This window comes from Gobio gobio, assembly GCF_949357685.1.
Source record: "Gobio gobio genome assembly, chromosome: 12".
In the NCBI taxonomy this organism is placed as follows: domain Eukaryota; kingdom Metazoa; phylum Chordata; class Actinopteri; order Cypriniformes; family Gobionidae; genus Gobio; species Gobio gobio.
The window spans coordinates 19,956,266-19,966,865 of NC_137105.1; the positions used below are offsets into that span (position 1 = coordinate 19,956,266).

Sequence of the window (10,600 nt, forward strand, 5' to 3'; positions counted from 1 at the left end):
GTCACCCATAGGATTCTGAAGAGCCGTTCTGAACAAGGGGGTCCAGCCCGCGGAAAGCGTACCACCCATAGACGCGGCCATTGCTAACCAAGCCATCACCTGTTGTTAGCATCCCATTGACTCCCATTCATTTTGGCCTCACTTTGACAGTGAATATCTTCACATCTGAGGCGTTTAAAGACTCCATTCATCCATTTTTTATTTCTAAACAAACATGACAATGTATGAAAGGCTCCATTACCTTGTATCTTACACTATCGCCCCGTTGAAGCTGTTTTTGTAAAATATAGGCTAACGATTGCGTCATAACCACGCGACTGTGGCGCGCTGTCGAGCAAATTACCGTATAGACCCGAGGAGAAGCTCGTAGGCAATCTTTTACTGTCTATGAGGCAATCGGGGGGACGTGGAGGCATAAACGCAGATAGAGATGTTGCAGATCCTGCTTCATTCATCAAAAGTTGCTCCTGCTCACCGTCTCTGTCTCTGCAAGATTCTGTGATTCAGATTTTACGTTGCACAACTACTAGAAGACTTGCCACTGTCGGACAGGCTGATCACGTCACATCTACGTCGTCAAGCTCAGTCTGAGGCTGCGCAGTACGCTCAGCCATCAGGAAGTAAGTGCTCCTATCCTGACTTCAATTCTCCCCGTTGAAGTCTATGGGGTCGCTCTGTCCATTTCTTTTACTGTTGGCCGTTGCCATCTTGGCAGCGCGTCATCGCACATCACTCCCGGATAACAGAAAATGGGCAAAAAGGTGGGAAGTGGGTGGAGCTGAAGTGAGGCAATGACTAACAGACAGCAAATAAATGGCTATCCACTTGTCATTTGAAGTGGCCACGCCCTTAATTATGCAGAACTTTAATGCTTTATATAATGTAAATGAATGAGTTATAAAAAAATTCACCCCCCTCACAGTTGTCATGAAGGGCAAAATTAGCCATATAGACCAAAACCACAATTTGTACCAGGCTGTAAACATGTTTTAATCTGCTGTAAAGTTGGCCATTTTAACATGGGGCTCAATGAGATTCTGCTCCCTTCTGGAGCCTGTCCCTAGTGGCCAGTCAATGAATTGCAGTATATGTCTCTTCCGTATTGGCTTCAAGAGAAACTGCGGGAGGATGCCGCTTGGTCAAAACGGGATAAACTAATAAAGATAATTGTCCACTAGGTGGTGCTTAAGGTTAACATTCCTCAAATGCTTCCTCAGGTTCACTGTTGAAACCTTCAATGTCGATAGCATTGTAATATTTGATTGATCATTGTAACTGAACTTTTATATTTACGCCCTTTTCTAATTTCTGGATAAAATGATTTTTACACTTCCAGTACTGGAACTCACTTTTATCACTCAGGTTGTAGCCTAAAGCTTTCAGCGGCAATGTGGATTGATGTAGCCTAATTGGCAGACGTGGTGCTCTGCAAATTCAAACAAGAGAACCAATCAAAGGCAGGAGGCATCGTGCACATCAAAAACAGGCAAAGAAACAAATTAGTATTATTCAACAGATTCTAGTTTTTTACAGAAAATATTCAGATGTAACCCCCTTTGTAATTGTTAACATTTTCATAAGTAAAAGTAACTGTAATTTCATTACACATTCTTTCTCAGTAACTGTAACGGATTACAGTTAAATTTATTGTGTAATTAAATTACGTAACTCCATTACATGTGACTAGTTACTACCCAACACTGATTACTTAAAAACTGATAAGTCCATGGCCTTCTATTAGAGTTCATCTAATGGGAGTGGGAATTGCTTAACATGGTGAAAATGCTGTGCAAACTTCACCTACACATTTTGCATGTCTAGATGCAGTATTCACTGCAGTCTCAAGCATTTAATCTGCAATATGGTGAAGACATCAGGTTGTATGTGTTCATTGTTTTGCTCTATATATATATATATATATATATATATATATATATATATATATATATATATATATATATATATATATATATATATATATATATATATATATATATATATATATATTGTATTGCTATTTATTGTTGTATTTTTGTGTATTATTCAACGTTTTCTGCTGGTAAATTGTCTCTGTAAATCTCTGACTTGCATTTAAATTTGACTTCTTTTGAACATTTTTCATTTGACACACTAATTTAAATATAACTTTCTTAATTTCATTATGGGTAAAAAAAAATGCTGAGGTTGTCCTGAAAAATCTGTATATTTTAGAAGAGGGGACATCATCTTGCAATTTGATTGGTGGATATTGGCAGCACTGATTTTATGCAAAATAAACAGACAAAAAGCGATCACCCAAAATCCACCATGTTCTGTAGTTCAACTTCAAATCAGATCCTAAAATAAAAAATAAAAAAAACGTTTAGTTTAGTTTTATTCTTGAAATGTAGATTTCATTGATAAATTCAAAAATCCAAATGGTGAATTAAATATTTCACACATTTCATGTGCATATTATGCCTTGGATGATAATAATATAAAAAAGCTTCATACTTGTCGTACTATGTGTTCATTTGTAGAGTCCAAATGGTCTAGGGACATCGGCACGCTTCCATGGAGTGTCCATCAAGACCATTGCCCCTCTGTGTCTGAGGTACATTTATATCTGTCAATATTAACTGTTTGTTTTTCAACTGAATGTTATCATGGTCTCTCAATCTCAAGAATCATTTGTAAACATGCATGGTACGTATCCTAGATTTTCGGTCTGGGGTCCATGCAGTTGAAAAATCTAAATGAATAAAAAACAAATATTATAAAAACATAAAATAATTTGTGTTAGTGTAGACTCATAGCTGATTCATGCAATAACAATGCCTTGTCATTTCTATAACAGGAGCAAAGGTCATTTATACTGTCATAGATCAGAGATCATGAGTGTTTTTTTTTCTGTTTTGTTGAGATGGGTCTCTAATTTGTTTTTCAGATGATAAAAAAATGAGATTAAAGGGTCTGTAAATGAGATTAAACACAATGTTGATTATGTCAACAAGCCTTTATTGATGAAATGTGGATCACACAGCATAACATTTCAAAATCACAATATGAATTGGGAGAGGACATACATTTTCCATAGACCTAGACACTGCATGAAAAAAGGTGTATCCGGACCAGGATACTCCTGTATACACTGCTGAAATTCGGAAGAATCCAGGAGTATACTGGCCGGATAGGTCAAATTCCATGGATCCGTATATGTCCGTATTCATCCGAAATGGTACCAAATCGGATGTATGTTGTGGCCGTATACTCCCATGCTACAGCCATTTGTTGCCATGGCAAATAATCCCATCAAGTTTTTCCCAGGAGACATTTTCACACCTCTAAACAGCTTTGCCTTCCACCCCCTATTGGTCCTTCATCTCAAACTGGATTGGTTGTTTTTTTTAAAACCACTCCCAAAACCCAGACTGCTATTGGAGGACAGGACACATTGAAAACCCAGTCAAGTGACTTTATTGGTTACTTCTAAGGCTAAGGGTGGGCTAGGTTTTGTAGCATAGGGACTTGATTGGTTATAGGCCAGCTATGCAGATTTTGCTAATTAATATATAATATATATATATAAAAAATAATCCCCTCTCCCTCCCAAAAGAAAAATACACACAAAACAATTTGAGAAAGTCTGAAATATTTATTAAAAAGGTATATATATATAAAAAAAAAAAAAAACATTCTTAACAGCATTATAAACGAACATTAAAACAATGGTGAAACAAAAACAAGTGAACTAAATGTATTTAAAAGGGATGAAAATGTAAAGGAACAAATGTAAAAATATAAACAGTCCAAAGAACATAAATATACGTTAAATTGAATTGGTAAAGAAACAAAAAGGGAAAAAAAATTAACAAAATGCATTTAAAAGACAGATGTAAAGGAATAAAATACACAGTGAACATAAAAAGGAAAAGAATAAATATACAAATTAAACAATATAAAATGAGAACAATAAATTTATAAGACAAAAAAAAGTGTATATAAAATACACATAAATATTCCAAGTAAACAATATAACCAAATAAAAAGAACAAAGAGCATTATAAACATACATTCAAATGAATGGGGGAAAAGATAAGTGAACAAAATGTTTCTAAAGGAAGGCGACGTAAGAGGAACAACAATACAAAACGTGGAGATCAAAAGCAACATGGACATCTAAAAAGGAACAAACATACAAAGTATACATTATAAAACAAGACAAAGAAATCTATAAACTAAAAAGTGTATATAAAATATATGTAAATGTTCTATATATGGGAACCAATAAAAGTATAAGTATATAAACATAGGAATAAAGAAAATATAAAATGGAACAATTGAATATTAAAATTATAATTATAAAATAATTGTGACCAACTCTAACACAATGTTGTTTGAGTTTTGAACATTTTTTCAAACTGGCATAATGGGCTGGTGATGTGATGCGTAGCGTGGGTCAGTCTAGTCTGGTTTGTAGTAGCTAGCCAAACCATCCACACTGGCCTTCCATCAACAACAGCATCATCATCTTCATCAGGTCTATAGTTGCAGTCTTCCACAGGTTCTGTGTTGGTTTGTGCAACCCTGGACCTGGTCTCCAGCAACTGCAAAACATGACAGTAAATTAACCACTAAAACTCAGAGAGGAGTATAGTAACATTCTGGAGGGAAAAAGCTTAACCGGTTTCTTAACTTACCCGTCTCTTTCTCTGACGGTTCTGTGTGATGTTCTTCATAGTGTTTCTTTTCTGGGCCTTTTCAGACTGAGCCAAAGAATACTTCCTCAGCAAAGTCTCACAAAATAAAATACATCTTGCGACCTGCCAAATAATACATTAATAATATATAGTTAATGCCAATAAAAGCAAGTAAAACAATTCAATTAAAATGTATTTGTATAGCGCTTTTCATAATACATATTCAGGGTTTTTCCTGGGTCAAAAATGGTCTTCGGTGGTGGCTGACAGACATGGTCATCCACACACACACACACACACACACACACACACACACACACACACACACACACACACACACACACACACACACACACACACACACACACACACACACACACACACACACACACACACACACACACACACACACACACACACACACACACACACACACACTAAAAAAAAAATACCCTACCCACTTGATCTGCAAGCACAAAACTGACAATAAATTTGAAATAAATTCAAAGAAAGTTTGTAACTTTTGCTTATCTTATTTTGATACCTTGATGTTTGTTTTTTTTCCTCATTTTTACACTATTTACTGATAATTGTTTGTTTTGGTAATCATATCAATATTAAAAAAATGAACAAATAGCCTAATTTTCTGCCATATACAATCAGCTAGCTAACAACAACTTTGTTCTGGGTTCACCTCACTCCAGTCTAAACTAAATGATTTTAGGCGATTTATTTTACTACACATTATAAACATAAATAAGCTGAAAGACTGTTGATAATTAAAACTAATTCTTACTATCCACTCTTGCTAAAGTGGGTAAGCACACTTGTGTTCTCATTTCAGGTGTTGTTCTGAGTAAATGATTAAACTAATTCGTGAGTTCAGTGTTGGACAGATCAGTTGTTCTAACCAGTCGTTAAAATGATTCGGTTCAAAGGAATCATTAGGTGGAAAATCGGACATTAGCAGACGCGTTGTGTGTGAATCCCGTCTTTAGAACATCGCGAAAGATTTGTCAACACACAGAAAACACTACATAACCGGATAGGATTTGTTTCCTGTTTATTTAAAGTATGCTTTATGCAGCTGGTCAGAGCATCAGTCAATGTTTTTTGAGCGCATTTCACACCCAGCGGCAATTAAAGGAAGACGTCTGATAGCGCCACGTGCAACATGGATTCGGTCTTCCGACCTTTTGATTTTGATTAACGTAATATGTGAAACATTAGAAAGCTAAGAATGCTTATTTTGAAGACAGAGAGCGTGCGAGCGAGGAATGAGCTCACTGGTCGTTCTCTCTGTCACTCAGTTAACGCAAGCGCAGCAGTCATCTACTACATCAATCATAAATCACAATAACTCAACAAATAAGGCTTTGGCGGGACAAAAATTTGTTTTGGCGGCCGGCAAAAAAATTTCAATGTAGGAAAAACCCTGATATTGTTTCAAAGCAACTTCACAGAAAATGCATGCGTCTACATTACAGAAAAAAACAGAGAACATTAAAATAATTTTTAAGATTACCTTTTACACATTCAGGGTCAACATCTGTAAAAGTTCTTCAGGATCATGGATCCAAAACTTCTGGATCATGAGGGGGGAAGAAACATGCACACACACAAATGAATATTAATTTGTTTGATAAAACATTAATATTAATTATCAACTTACGGACAAGGACTTGCAAAACATACTCACCAGGCCCATACAAAAACTTCACAGTAGATCCAAAATCCTGGTTTGCCTATAATTTTTCAGAGTCCAAGTATGGTGGTTTCCTGTCCTCTCTGTTGAACAAGTGTACATGACAGTGTTTTCGGATTACTCATTCCAAAACTCTGTTACATTTTATGACAAGCTTGATCTTAAAACTAGCTGACAGTAGGGATGGGCATTATGACCATATAATTATACATACATGAGAAATTATATTTTACAATAACGATATCACAATATATTTATTTTGATGGATATTTTATTAAAATGCTACAGAATAATACTGCTTTAAAAGTCTTCACTGTATGATATTCAATTAATTAATATCACTTGATTCTTAAAGAAGCAGAAGGTCTTCTCTATTCTTTTGTTTTATTAAAATGATGACAAAGCTGCAGCCCCTTTAAGAACGGATGCACATAATGACACGCATCCGGGTTTCCCCAAGTTAACTTGAACTGTTTGACTTTACTTAAGACATAACTGACTGTTTAAATCAAGTGGATACCTCACATGACAGGCTTACTGAGATAACTGTGTGCATTTTACAGAAAGATAATTGATTTCGGGATCGCATGCTGTCTGAGAGAGGCTTATTTAAACACATGCATGTCCCGTTCATTATTCTACATTCATGCATGTTTCCTTGTCAAAATGTCAAAAAGTTTTAGTACAGTCAGTGCTGCGTTATATACGCTATATTCCCATTCCACAATATAAAAAGGTAATGTTAACGTTTACAGCAAAATCGCTAACAATAGTCAGTATCATCAGATCGCCATAACACCCAGCCCTATCTTAACAATATTACAACAAAACAAAACACAGAAACAGAATATGTAAGTTAATCACGATTAGCATATGACTTTAATGCACTAACGTTATATCTTGATGAGCAGTAGAAACAATATAAAGGGATTTACGTTACCTTCTGCCGTCTGCTGTCCGCCATTGGAAACTTAGTCTGTTCGTATTCATGTTTTTTCGTTCTCAGTCGACATCCCACCATCAAAATTCGTCCAAAATAAGATTTTAACAGGTTTAAATGGTCCATGCAATGCCATTAATAGACCGACGTGAAGATTAGAAGCCGCGATCGCGTCGCGTCCCCGCGAGCCACGAGCAACTCCAACGGCAACGGCAACGGGTGTATAATTCAAACTGAAGGCGCGCACTGTCATTGGCCAGATTTCTGGATGACGTTCAGATTGACCAATCACGCTCAAAAGAACACGGAAAGACAGCAAATAGCCTTGCAAATATAGAAAAAACTTGTTTTAAACAACAGTTAGAAAATGTGTATATTTATTTTTATTTGCTGTTATATTTAATTAATTGGTCAAATGGTGTTTTGTGGTGTGGGCAGAAGTTTCAACCTGGAGAGCAGTGCAGATTTGTACTCTTTAAAAACAATTATTGTTTGATATTTAGTTTGCTATATATTTTGTTATATTTGTATCCAGAATTGAATGTAAAAATACACCTTCACTGTAAAACAGAAAATTAAATTAAAATATCTTAATTTAAATAAGGAAAAATCTGTAAACTAATAGTGTTTTCTCTAAAACGTTTAATGTAAATTTCTGTGAAGTTTTTTAACTTTATTTGACTTAAGATATTTGACTTTAATTTTACGGTTTTTGTTTTGCAGCTGTAGCTGCTGTTTTTTTAGGTTTTTATTTTTACAGTGTAAATATAAAACTAATAAGATTTACTTCAAAATGACAAAGAATAATGTTAAATTGTTAGTATGGACATAAACATAAATCTTTAATATAATGAGCTAAATATTGTATTACAGTTGTTAATTTACAGATATTGTTTGTAATTTTGCATGAATTTGTTATTTATGAAAACAGAAAAATAATACAGTTATGTTCCTGTATAAAAAAATGAGAATTACTGTAGTTTGTCATTAATGATATAATCCTTAAAATAACAGTCAAGTTGTTTATTTAGATATTGTTTGTAATTTTACATCGTTTTAAACATAATTCAAAATTACAAGAAAATACTGTAAATAAACTGAAGTTTTTTTCTGTAAAATTAGGATTATTTTTATTGGTTGCCTTATTTTTATTGGTAACCTTATTGGTTGCACCTACATCTATTGTGAGTGGTGGATTTCAAACCTCAAAACGCCCCTCTTTTGCAGCGTGTTAAAGTTAAGAATCTTGGAGTGACACTTTTTGTGAACAGTTGCAGAGCTGAAAGATCTGCTTGTGTTTCTGTGTTTCTTGAGCAAGTGAATCCCTGCTCTTTTTTATTCCATATTTTTATTTTGAGCATATCAGTTTTTGGTGTTTTTAAAACAAACTTTTTCATTTTCCACATTTCATCTCCTCTTTATTTAATTCTATTATTGCCTACAATTTGTAAAACTTTGCAAAAATTGTTTGGGGATAGTCTAAAATGTTTGGTTAATTATCCTTTGTTAATTCCATTACATTTCTTTGTTTATTTCATTACATATTCAGATTTTTTTGTGAACGTATATGTTCAGACAGGGTTTTTATTTTGTACTGTTTTTATAAAAAATATTTGATTAAGAGACTCTTTTCATGCAGTGGTTTTAAGGCCCTGACACACCATTCTGATGGTTTGGCCCAGACCCAGGCAACGTGAACCAACCCCACAGTCGGCTTTAGTCATTGCTAGTTCAGTTTAGTGTTTCAGGGCCTTAAGAATTCTTTTTTCTGTGCAAAAAGCTTGTTTGCTGTAGCCTACAGTAGACCAGAGATAATTTTCAATCCTGAATTCCTCCCCTGCCCCCCCTCCCTCTGAGAACAGCCAGCACAAGTGTCAGTCATTAACATATGAAAGGTCTTCTTCACACCTAACAGTCTTCAGTCCTAGCACACCCAGCAGTGTTTCAGCTGTATATGTCCGTGAAATTTCACGGATTCCTGTATACGTCCGCATACGTGAGGTTTCCGGGTTTTTCTGGAAATATACTGTTCCGTGTTACTCTGATCCGCTTTTTCCCACATACATCCGGTAAACATCAAATTACACAGGAGTATACCATGCCCGGATAGTGCCGGATTTCAGTGTTTTCATGCAGTGAGAGCTAGTCTTAGATAACTTTTTAGGAAATGTGGGCTACATGGGCTACATGAGAAATACATACAAGGCAACATCTGCTGCCTCCTGGTGGAGATGTCGAACATATATCCATTAGAGTTTTCCCATCTCAAACCAATGAATGCTATAAGTTTGTAAATTATTAAAAAATAATGTGGAAAGTGTCAACATTGGTTTTAAATGGACAATTTAAACTATGATGTCACTTTCAAGAACCATTTAATACATCATAACTGAACAATAAAATACAAATCTATATATATTTTGGGTGATGTTATTAGTCATTAGGTAAATTTAGTCATTAGGAACCAAAGTATAATTTGCAGTGATTGGATTTTGCATCGATTGGACCGGGAACATCCCACAAGATTTTTGGAGATGCTCTGACCCAGTCGTCTATCTCTAGTTTGGTCAAACTCGCTCAAATCCTTACAATTTCCCATTGTTCCTGCTTTTAGCACATAAATTTGTTGACAAAATGTTCACCTGCTGCCTAATATATTGGTGTTATTCACTTCACCTGTCAGTGGTCATAATGTTATTCTTGATTGGTGTATGTACTGTATATAAATGTGTGAACCACTTTCAGAATCTGTGAAAATTTGAATAATTTTAACTAAATAAGAGAGATCACACAAAATGTATGTAATTTTTTATTTAGTACTGTCCCGAATAAGAATATTTACATATAGTCCACACAACAAAAAATAGCTGAATTTATTAAAATAAGTTTTTCTCAAAGTTTTCACCCTCAAGTTCTTGATGCGTTATGTTTCAACTGTGTTGTGTTTGAGTCCCCAAATTGTCCTCTGTGTGAAAAGATGGATCTCAAAATAATACAGTCCTTACTGGAGAGGGTTCAAATATGCAAAATATGCTGGAAAACTGAAGAATGTGCAGGACCTGGAGGATTTTTCTGAAGAACAAACTGCTCAGGACAAACAAGGGACTCATGAACAACCATCACAAAACAACACACACAGTATTGAGAATCAATGGTTCATAAACTTTTGAACGGGGTTATTTTAATAAATTCAGCTATTTTTGTCTATTTAGTCTTGTGGACTATATGTAAACATTTTAATGTAAAATATCTTATTCAGGACAGTACTATATAAAA

General features: G+C 34.9%; 1 long non-coding RNA gene across 1 annotated transcript; it reads right to left on the reverse strand.

The window, feature by feature from the left end:
• Window positions 1-4,417: 4,417 nt before the first annotated feature.
• Window positions 4,418-6,517, reverse strand: LOC307135320. The gene is made up of 4 exons (XR_013817663.1): window positions 6,379-6,517; window positions 6,205-6,264; window positions 4,680-4,802; window positions 4,418-4,586 (listed from the first exon to the last, which is right to left on the reverse strand). It is a non-coding gene; the product is annotated as an uncharacterized lncRNA (long non-coding RNA).
• Between the last annotated feature and the right edge of the window lie 4,083 nt (window positions 6,518-10,600).